We start from the raw sequence: 12,228 nt of genomic DNA, 5'->3' as shown, positions 1-12,228 counted from the left end.
CTCGTTTGCAATATTTAGACATTTGCCAGAATGACTTTTGAAATAATTGTACATAATAATCATCTAGTTAGAAGCTTCTTACACTTGACAGGGTCAAAAAGAAACTGGTAGTAATGTCAATATTGCAGGGTGTGTAAAATTTGGCTTTTGGAAATGTGCGTGGATTTTTGTGTTCTACTCCTTAGCTTCATTTTTCTTGCATGCTTAGGTAGGAAAAAACACTGGCTAAGTTAATCAAGGGAACCTCAGAGCAAAGCCAATATTTGAGGCAAAAAAATTGAATTTTTAATTTCTGAAGAACTGAGCAGCAATATCTTATAGAAATGGCAAAATTTTACTAAAGATAACTTTCAGTGGAACGTTCCAAATAAGGAACAGTGCACTGAGGTACATTTAAAAAGGAGGGATCCAAAATTTGTCTCATCTAGGGATGCCTATTCACATGCAGAGCATTCTAAAAAGATTACAATATTTTTATTTTAAAAGTTTATGAGAAACAAATAAAAACCTTAAATGACAAATTGATTTAAAAAAAAAAAAAAAGTAAATCTGCCTTGCACTCTTTGCCGACAGCTGTTGGTGAGAGGATTAGGCACATACAGGACCATGGAACATGGGGGACTTTTTCTCCCCAAAGTGGGAAACTTGAGAGCTGATGGGATTGTTGGAAAAGATCCCTGTGTCACCAAGAAGTGGCAGCCTGAACTTTTGATTCAGTATTAGTGCAATGGGTGGGTCTTTCTCTGACTTCCCCAAGCTCCTTACCTTTCCCACCCTGCCATTAACAATGCTTTCTCTCTTTCTCTCTCTGTCTCTCTCTGTGTGTGTGCATGTGTGTGACTGAAAATGGTAAACATCACTGTTTATCTCCCCTGCAATGGTTTGATTAGTAGAAAAAAGCATTTGTGAGACTAGTCCTAAGCTTTAGCATATCTGGTGTACTTTGTGCTATTAATTTGTTTTTCTGTGTCATTCTGTCATAAAGACAGGTACCTTAGGATAAAGCATGGACTTAGGATCCCACAAGTCTGGTATTCAAGATGGTACAGCATGCTGGCCAGTAAGAAACTTTGCTGCAGGTCCCTGAAACAAACAAAAAAACTGGATAAGGTCTCCATGTTGTTTTATGTCCTTGATAGGTTGACCATGTAATCATCTGGTGGTACTTTCTCTTGGTCTCTGTCATTCACGGAACAGGAATTTTGGAGTTCCTGTTATAGTTAGGTCTAAAATTGTCTTGAGCAGTCAAAAGCCTTTGCAAAGTCAAAACTGACCATTCTTGGCTCCTGGGAAGAGCAATGGAAATTGCCCAGTGCTTTAGCTTAGTAGCTAAGGCTTTGTCTTTTCACAGTGGCAGCCCAGGTTCAGGACTCAATTCTTGGCTTAAAGAATGAGTCCTTTCTGGTTTAATATCTGTGTGACCTTTACCACTTGCTGGTTTTCTTCCTCTACAAGAAACATCTTGAATTTTCCTTTATTTGAGGTACCTTTGGAGATCCTATATCTGGTGAAAACTGCTAACCACCTGTTTGAAAATACCTCATTCACTTGTGGTTAAGTCATAACCTTAGTTAATGCTTGTTGGTTTCACCTGAAGAAGTTACTTTAAGTAAGATTTAAAAGTCAGAAATATTGACTCTTTGGCTGGCTAAAGTAGGGTAATAGGAAATTTAGATGGATATTTTTTAAAAAGAGCACTATGGTTAAAGGTACACTTAATGGATATCCGAGCTGTACATGTATTTGAAAGGCCTTTATGGTTTTTTTCTCTTCTTGAATTTGTTTTTCTGGTAAAAATGTTTGGTCTTCTCAGCTAACTGAATTGTTTTTCTCCATTTCATCTCGCCACTCTTGATGAACACCTGAGAGGACATAAAAGAATTTTTAACAGCTTGGGAGTCTTTAAGAAAAAAGATGAGGTGCCATAGATCTTGTTTTAGAATATAACCTCTGTTTTCCTCATGAAACACCAGGAATTGAAAGCAGAGAGATCCCTCTCAAAATCTTAGCCTAATTATACTTTTAGGGATGGCGAATGGCAGTTTTTGACTAATTGCACATTTGGATCAGAAAAGCATGCTCTCTGCCACCCAAAAAGTATGGAAATGTCGCTATCCCCACTGAGATAAGCCTATCATGGGGGATGGGTTAGTCACAGGATGGGCTGATGGGGTTTGGGTTGCTTAGCAATGAAATGAATGGTAAAAAGTTTTGCACTGTCTTCTCCCATAGCATTTCCTTGTTTTTGGTGGATCCAGGAGATGATATAAAAATGGGGCCCTTAATTTGGGGGATCTGTTTTTGCTTTCCAGCTGTGCCTGCTTATTAGGCCCTAGAAACCATATGCTTTCCTGGCCCTGTTTCTTGAAGATCTCCACCCCGAAGCCAGTAATCCAATTAAGAAAATTAATAAATGGCAAATGAAAAATTCTACAATACTGGATCTTTCTCTGTCTGTGTAGTTATGTATGGGTTGTGTGTGATATTTAAACAAAGCAGTTGTAATTAATTGGCTTAAAGAAAAATCAAATATTTTGTTAGAAAAATACAACTAATGCTTTTTAGTTCATGTGAGATCAGTGTTAGGAAATAAAGAGTTTGAAAGATTACTGGTAAAATAAAGACATTTAGTCTAAATTAGGCAGGTCAAATATTAGGTTAGACCTGGGAACATGTGAAATTAGCCATCCCCCTAACTATGCTGGAAAGAGTCAGACCTTATCAGCACTTCAGTCTGATTTCCTAGGCTCTAAACCTAGTACATAATTAAATTACCTTACTAACCAGATTTTTCACCAAAAGTTGCTAAGAGTTAACTGTGTAACATGTACTTGAAACTACAAAAGAAACAGTTTTACATGCAAAGTGTGTAAGGAAAGTAAAATGTTATTTTACTAAAAGATTATAAGAAGACATGTGAATATAAATTTTTGCCTAGGTTAGAGGGTTAAATAATTGTTTTAAATTAGATAGGATAAAGCTAAATATTTGTGCAGATTGTGAAAGGTTCATGAAAAATTAATTGTAAAAGAGATTCTGTGTATGAACATATTGGCTAAATTTAAAGAAGTATTGTTCATTTTTTTCCCATACATTTAACATTGGAATAAAAGCATAACAGGGTTTTCTTGGAACACTGATCTGCTCCTTAACAAAAGTTTGTAAAGGGTTATACAATGTTTATGGGAATCTCACCTTATGAGCAAACTGATTAAGATTTGATAGATTATTCTGTAAGGTTTTATTAAAAAATGGGACAACATTAATAGTACACTAATGCAAGGGTAACATTTGGCTTTATATCTTGAATAAGATTTTCATGTGATATTAAAGAATAGTAAAATATTTTTGTTTGTCTTTTCAATAAACTATAGGAAAAAGAAGGTAAAGACAAGAGACAGATGTTTTGGAAAGCTAAGTCTTCCCTCTATCAATGAGGAAAGGTTTTTGCCTTTCTTAAAATTTTGAGTTATCATTTTGGCTAAATGAATGACTTATGTTGACCTGGAATTCTATTTTATTATATGAAGCATTTTAAACCTTTAACACATTTGACAGGCTTCCCAAAATGAAATTTCAGCTTCAAAATTAAGTCTTTTTAAATCTCTAACTTTGAGTTGCTACGAAAGAACCCTGAAGCATGCAAAAGAGAGGTAAACAGAATTATTTGACATGTTAAGTTACATAGGAATCATCAAAATAAAAAATAATGTTTAACCTTATTCTGGTTATATTTTAGTGAATGATGTTAATATATATTCTAAAATTATATGAGATTTCTAAAATTCTAATATGTCTATGGATATCCTATAAATCATAACTATGGTTATTATGTTAAGTTATTGAAGACCACAGAAATAACCAAATTTCCTTATCAATTATGTCTTTATGACTACTTAAAGTCATTCCACAGTTAACTGCTTAATGCTGATGCAGTTTTTGAAAACTTCACAAGCATGCACAATTTTAGAATATGCCGTCTGTTAGGAGGTTCATGAAAGGATGGAAAAGATCCTGAAAAGCATTTTCAAATGAAAGTTTTTGATAACTGTAGAATCATATCATTTGGACTGGGTAAGAATTCCTGGAACTTTAAAGAAAAGACTGACTGGTTTATAAAACTGCTAACCCAAGTAGAAAAATTAATTGAAGACCAAGAAAATACTTTGCCAGGTTTCCATGTCAAATCAATCAATACTGAAATTATTTAGATGCACCTTTTGAATGAATTCCATAGTTTAAGTCACATTATCTATTATAACCCATTAGTTATCAGTGCTACACCCCTACATTGGAGAAACAACTGGTGTTCAAGAGGGCATAAGTCCAATGTTAAGCATGGACTCATGGAGAACCAGGACGGCTGCCTTGTCCTTTCTTAGTTCTGCATTCCATAACCATCATGGAAAAAATAAAGTGATCCAAATTAAATATATATTGGTGTGGTGACTTCTCAATTGCTAAAATGACTTGTGACAAATATTTAGTTTGTCAAACACATATTCCTGGGAAGACAATCAAAATTTCAGGTACATTTGGCTAGCAGATGGGACATTTAAACATTTATAGGGAGGGTTTCATTTGATTGTCATTTTTAATGTATATTTTCTGGTTGTATAAATGCTTTTCCATCCAAGGACACTGATGTTATGACAGTATATGATTATGCCACAGTGTGTTTTCACCACATAAAGAAAGCTTTTGATGGTTCACTGACTGAGAACAATCAAACCCTTCGCAGTCTGGAACCTGAAGTTTGGATCTTCTGAGAACATCAGAGAAAGACTTCCCTTACCATCCACACTGCAGCAAAACTTCACGACTTGAAGCTAGGCTTCATAATCTCACAAGTGAGAAGGGTCCCTCCACACTCTTGAAACTGTACACCCATTGGAACTCTTAAAGTAAAGCTAACCAGGGAAGTTTCTCCCCAGAGGAAGGTGGCATCCTTGATGTAAACAGCTTTTTCCAAGATCATGGATCAAGACTTATCTACTATCATGAGACTCTTATCTTTAAAAATTTTTTTCACTTGCTTATTCCTCTATGAACAATAGAAGTGAAAAGGAGGTCTGTTGTGTGCACTTATGGGGTATACTTTTATTTGTGAAGTATTTTGCTCCCAGCCTTATAAATGGATAACCTTATATGTTGACAGATGAAGGATGAAGACCCAATGTAATGAAAAATTGTAATGGCACGTATGTTGCCTCATAATCAGTCAGAAATAGAACATTAGTTACTCTTCTTAACCCATATCATGGGTTAAAGAGAACATTGCCAGGAGACCTTCACTATTCTAGAAGGGCATCATTTTTTAGGACCTTTTTTCATGGTTTGGAGTAAAAGAGACAATTATTAGAAATATATCTCTCATGATAGACTCTATAACAGATTTGACTGTAAAGGCTATGGTTTCATAACGACTTTAAATTCTCTTGTAATAGTTATGCTAAATAATATAATTGTTCTAGATTACGTACTGGCTAAACAGAAGTATCTCTGCAGCTGCTGGCACTTGTGGCCTATGGAGAAAACATCTGGTATTATAGCGATTCAGTTGCAGGGGATTAATGAAGAAACTGCTTAATTAAGTGAGTAGATTCTTTATCTAGCTCTTTATTTGATCATTTATTTTAGTTGGTTTGGTTTATGGGAACCCTGGGTAAAGAGCATACTCCAAGCTCTTGTTATTTTTCTCCTGATAGTCATATTAGTAGTCTCTCTGGTGCACTGTATTCTCTCAAAAGTTTTAAATGTTTGTATGCAGCCATCTCTAGAATGTCAAATGACCTATCTTCAACTGTTATGAAAAAAGCTGAAAGACATGTGTGGCCTTAAGGACATGCTGAGGCTGGAAACCCAAAATAATGGTAACCAAGAGTGGTGCTAAGGTTGTAAGTTTTGGTCAAACTCTCACCTAAGTGATAACCTGATCAAAAGAGGAAATAATTTTTTAAACAAAATTATGGGAAGCCATTGTTTTGCACTGAGCTCATGCACTAGGCCATAACAGACCAGATCAAACCAAAATAGAGTCATTCCTGTTAAATGTGACATAATCCAACAAAGACTTAAGGAAACACATAGATCCTGGAATAGATCTGGTTTTGTTTTTCTCCTGTAAACAGGACATGGCAGCATAAGGAGGTACCTTCTACTCAGTCCTTTTTCCAAACTTGCAAAACCTACTGTTATACTGTTTCCAAGTGGGTTTCAAGGCCAGTGGGGATAGTCACATCAAAAACTAAAGTTTTGGTCAGTCTTTCGAAATTAAGAAGATGACGAAAAGGTGGAAATTTTTAAATGATGTTTAGCCTAAAGCTCTTCCTTACATATTTAAGTTTGGCCTAAAAGTTTCTCTGTATATCATGAACTATGACAAGTGGAGGTGTAACAAGACTGTAGCCTACACTTGTACCAATAACCGAATTACAGCCAATCATATGCTGCCAACTGTTCAAACCATGGTCAAATGAGGCAATGTCGAAATGTAACCAATCTAACTGTTTCTGTACCTCATTTCCGTTTTCTGTATCCTTTTTCTTTTTCTGTCCATAACTTTTCTTCTTCCACGTGACTGTCCTGGAGTCTGTGAGCCTACTCCAGGTCAGGAGGCTGCCCAATTCGCAAACCGTTCATTGCTCAATTAAACTCCTGTAAACTTAATTCAGCTGAAGTTTTCTTTTATCAAAGGACATTGTGTGATATGCTGGTATGTTTCACTATTTATGAATAATCATTTTGGCTGTGGTGCATTCCCACTTTACTTCTACAGTGGAAGCTACCTGACATTGCTTTTAAAATTTTATTCCTTTGTTGTTGTTGTTGTTGGATGTTTCTACCCAGTGATTCCATAATCCACATGATTTACATTTTTAAACAGTAAGCACTCTTGGGAACTCTTCATGCTCCCGCATCGAGGAAAGGGATGTTTGAGCTTTCTAATGGTAGCAATTATACATGGCTGATAAACCAACCAGAAATTGTGTTTTATTGCTACACATTCCGGTTGTTATTATGGATAAATTATTTAAGAAACAAAGAAGGATTTCTAGCTTGTGTAATGTCAGAGCCCAGTCATGAGATTGGTCATTGTTGGTGGAAGAGGGAAAAAACCTATAGTCAGCTACTAACTAAGTGGCAGGCTTGAACAAAGAATATAACTGGAAGAGAAAGTCAGAAGTTATTTTTCTTTAAATGTAAGTTTTACTGTGTTTTTCATTATAGTGTTCCTAATATTAAAAATGGTGCTTTTTTAACTTTCAGAATTGTGTTGTCTTACCTCTAAGTGACAGTGATGAATTTTTAAAGGCCTCTTTTCAGGAGGTGGTTCAGTTCTATATAACCATTGCTTAGGAGTTCTTTGAAGAGTCTCCCAAGTTTGGTATCATTTACAATATTAGGAGTCATCTTATTTAAACTTCCATGTACTTCTCAGAATTTTGTATTGATTCCAACTACTTATAAACTGATTTGGTAGTTTGATGACAGTATAACGTCATCAAACGTCAATATTCTTCAATGTCAAATTTGTTGAGGAAATCCTTACCAACTGCCAAGCTTGTTATAATTCCAGATGGGTTTATAGATATTTTGAAATTCTGTCATTAATATGTTCAATTCTTTTGACCATTCTTATGATTCAAATAATCTGCATGTAACTTTGGACCCATAATTATAGATTAAAATGTAATTTAAATGTTACAGCATTTAAAACTGAAGAAATGATAAATGATAATAGAAAGCATAACGATCAGACATTTCAGAGTTTTTCTTTTCCTATTGTGGAATACCTGAATTTAAAAAATTAAAATATGTATTTTTAAACTATGGAACTATCTCTAAATTAATGAGACACAAATTTACTAGGAAAGTTTAACAATTTTATAAGTCATTTTAAAAAGCAATGTTAATAAAAGAAAAATATATTGTTAGTATGTGCCAGGCTTATTTTCCAAAACACTTTTTCTGAGAACATCTGGGACTTTGAAAAAAGCCCCACATTCTACCTTCCCCTTCTGTGTGAACAATAAATTTATGCCTTCACATGCAAAGCCTTCTTGCCTGATATAAAAACAGTGCCTCATTGAAGTTAAGAACATGGGCTTTGAGTCAGGATGGCTACTATTAAAAAAATTAAAAAAAATCATCACTAATCGTCAGAGAGATTCAAATAAAAACCACAATGAGATACCATCTCACATCAGTCATAATGGCTATTGTTAAAATGACAAAAAATAAAAGATGCTGGTGAGGTTGTAGAGAAAAGGGAATGTTTATACACTGCCAATGAGAGTGTAAATTTGTTCAACTATTGTCAAAAACAATGTGGTGATTCCTCAAACAGCTAAAAACAGAACTTCCATTCGATCTAGCACTACCATTACTGGGTATATACCCAAAGGAATACAATTTATTTTACCGTAAAGCCACATGTATGTGAATATTCATTGCAGCACTTTTCACAATAGCAAAGATATGGAATCAACCTAAATGCCTATCAATGACAGATTGGATAAAGAAAATGTGGCACGTGTACACCACAGAATACTATGCAGCCATAAAAGAAAATGAGATCATGTATTTTCTGGGAACATGGATGGAGTTGGAGGCCCTTATTCTTAGTAAACTAAGGCAGAAACAGAAGAACAAACACTGCATGTTCTCACTTACAAGTTGTAGCTAAATGATCAGAACACATGGACACATAAAGGGGAACAACAGACACTGGGTTTTACTTGAGGGAGGAGGGTGGGAGGAGGGAAAGAATCAGAAAAATTAATGAGTACTAGGCCTAGTACATGGATGACAAAATAATCTGTACAGCAAACCCCCATGACACAACATTACCTATATAACGATCTTGAACATGCACCCTTGCACCAAAAATAAAAGTTAAGAAAAAACAAACATTGGCTTTGACAAGCACTCAAGTACTTCTGTTGTCCCTCAATACCCTTTTCTGTAAGCAGTGATAATAACACCACTCTATAACTTGCTGTGAAGTGACAAGGATTATGTTATATGATACATCTAAATAATTTAGCATATGCCTTACATATTTGTGTGCATTTCAATAATGGTAGATATTATTAAATTATATTTTTTCCATGGGTGTTAATTGCTTTGCGTATGTTGAAGGAATTTACCACATCAATGTTCTGGTTTCCAAATTAAAATAATTTACTGAATTTCCCAAATTGCATCATATCTCAAAATCAGTATAAGATTGGTCTATAGGAAATGTATTCTGGATATTTTTCTTTTTACATAAAAAAAAAAAACTTTTTTTTTTTTTTTTTTTTTTTTTGAGATGCAGTCTCGCTCTGTCGCCTAGGCTAGAGTGCAGTGGCCGGATCTCAGCTCACTGCAAGCTCCGCCTCCCGGGTTTATGCCATTCTCCTGCCTCAGCCTCCCGAGTAGCTGGGACTACATTAGCTGGGACTACAGGCGCCCGCCACCTCGCCCGGCTAGTTTTTTGCGTTTATTAGTAGAGACGGGGTTTCACCGTGTTAGCCAGGATGGTCTCCATCTCCTGACCTCATGATCCGCCCGTCTCGGCCTCCCAAAGTGCTGGGATTACAGGCTTGAGCCACCGCGCCCGGCCAAAACAACCATTTTAACAGTCCAGCTATGTCAATGCCTTTTATTATTTTCCCAGATCCAAATTACTGCTTTAGAAAGATTATATCACATTTATACTGTAATTTTGCATTCTCCAGAGCAAATGATCGTATATTTTCAAGGTGAAATGCTCTATTTTAGTAAATAATTTTAATTTTAATTTTAGACTCAAGGGGTGCTTGTGTAGGCTTGTCACATGGGTAAATTAAATGATGCTGGGGTTTGGGGTATGCATCAATGAATATACAATTCTAAAGGTAGTTTTTCACCTTTGCCTTCCTCCTCTTCTTCCCACTTTTAGCAGTCCTCAGTATCCATTGTTCCTATCTTTATGTTAATACATACCCAGTGTTTAGCTCCTGCTTATAAATGAGAACATGTGGTATTTGGTTTTCTGTTTCTGTGTCAATTCACTTAGGATAATGACCTATAGCTATATCCACATTGCTTGAAAAGATATTATTTCACATTTTTAATGGCTGTGTAGTATTCCATGTTATATATTTATCATATTTTCTTTATTCAATCTACTGTTGGTGGGCACCCAGGTTAATTCCATGTCTTTGCTATTGTGAAAAGTGCTTCAATAAACTTACAAATGCTTGTGTCTTTTTTTATACAACAATCTGTTTTCCTTTGGGTATGTACCCAGCAAAGGGAAAACTGGGTCAAATGCTAGTTTGTTTGAATTCTTTGAGACGTCTCTAAACTTCTTTCCACAGTGCCTGAACTAATTTACATTCCCCCCAAAAGTGTATAAGAATTCCTTTTTTCTACAGCCTCACCAGCATCAATTATTTTATGTCTTTTTAATAACAAGCATTGTGAACGGTATGAGATGGTATCTCACTGTGGCTTTGATTCGCATTTCTCTGATAATTAGTGATTTTGAGCATTTTTTCATGTCTGTTGGCTACTTGTATGTCTTCTTTTGAGATGTGTCTGTTCATGTCGGCCTTGTCTGGTTTTCAATGTTTTTTGTTGTTTTTGTTGTTGTTTTGCTTGTTTAAGTTCCTTAAAGACTCTTTATAGTAGGCCTTTGTTGGATGCAAGGTTTGTGAAGATTTTCTCTCATTCTGTGAGTTGTTTCTTACTCTGTTGAAAAATATGAAATGCTTCACGAATTTGTGTGCTATTCTTGTTCAGGGGCCATGCTAATTTTCTCTGTATCATTCACAGTTTTAGTATAGGTGCTGCCAAATGAGCACAGCTATTCCATTCTGAGGGATAAAGGGTCAGAGTAACAAAGGATGAAAGTGCCTTGAAACTTGTTCTTAGTTGGAAAATCTTTTTAAAAAATCTAGATTTGGATATTCCCAATATATTAGAGGAAAATAATCTCTATCATTGAAATAGCAGAATATAAAACTTAAAAGAAGTAGACTATAAAAAACACTTTGTGATAACAAGTTGGTTAACTATTTAAAAATGGCAGGTTTCATTAAATGACATTTATATTTACTGTTGACATTAAAAACAACTTTTCTTACACAGAAATGTAAGTTATTTGAAAAACATTGCATGCATACAAATTGTGACTAACATTTTGAGAATTTGTAAGGTATCTAATATTTGACAGTTCCCTGATTATTCATTCATAGGTATTTTATTGAAAAAAAAAGCAACCGTAAGAACATTGTAGGTGTTATAGAGAATACAAGGATAGAATAGACATGATATCTATCTTAAGTATGTTATAGTGTAAAAAATGAATAAGTAAGTACAGAAATAATTATAACACAAAGAGTAAAAGCTGGAAAAATAAAATATTAATTACAGAGGACAAAAATGATTCTATTTAGATGTTTAATTTTACCTAGGTCTTAAAATTGATATAGGGAAGTCTATATAAGGATGGAAAGGTATTTGAGGCAAATTAGTGGGAAAAAACAAAAGATTTTGAAGTATGTATCTATGTGGGGATTTGTAAATATTTCACTTAGCAAAAATGGAATTATTGGAGTCACCCTATGAAGAGGGCTTGAAATTAAATTGTAGAGAACATTAAATGGTAGACTAAGGAACTGTGACTGTTTTGTATTCAATAGGAAGAAAATTTATTTGTATCTTTTAAAATGTTTTAATCATACTGTTTTCTTCTATTGGAAAATGATACACATTCATTGTACAATACTGAGAAAATAAAAATAAACAAAAAAGGAAAATTGCCACATATAGATCTCTGTGGTCACTTTGCTTTTCTCATCTTCTTCAGGGCTCTACTCAAATATGACCTTATCAGAGAGAATTATCTTGACTACTCTATTTAAAATACAGTAACCTCCACCTATCCTGTATTTTCTAACCAATAACTTGCTTCATTTTTATTTACTTTAGTTATTATTGATAAACATAGCATTTGTGTACTTGTTATTGATTTTTGTATGTGTTTTTCTGTTTGTAATTTACTGAGAAATTCAGGAGGATGTAACTTTTATTCATTTTTGTATTGCCAATATGAATAAAGTGTATATTGTAGTTGAAGTTTAATAAATATTTTTAATAAGTGAAAAATAAAGTCATATGGTACTTACTGATTTATTTGCTTGTCTATCACACATATAAATTACCTAAAATGAGCCAGGTTACTATGTACTGATA

General features: G+C 34.5%; 1 non-coding gene across 1 annotated transcript; it reads right to left on the bottom strand.

Moving 5' to 3' along the window:
* Positions 1-10,728: 10,728 nt before the first annotated feature.
* LOC115896612 lies at positions 10,729-10,835 on the bottom strand. Its single transcript, XR_004056529.1, has one exon. It is a non-coding gene; the product is annotated as a U6 spliceosomal RNA (small nuclear RNA).
* Positions 10,836-12,228: the final 1,393 nt, after the last annotated feature.

This window comes from Rhinopithecus roxellana, chromosome 3 (genome assembly GCF_007565055.1).
Source record: "Rhinopithecus roxellana isolate Shanxi Qingling chromosome 3, ASM756505v1, whole genome shotgun sequence".
Classification (NCBI taxonomy): domain Eukaryota; kingdom Metazoa; phylum Chordata; class Mammalia; order Primates; family Cercopithecidae; genus Rhinopithecus; species Rhinopithecus roxellana.
The sequence above is the reverse complement of the archived record's forward strand: the minus strand, read 5'-3'. Positions and strand labels throughout refer to the sequence as shown.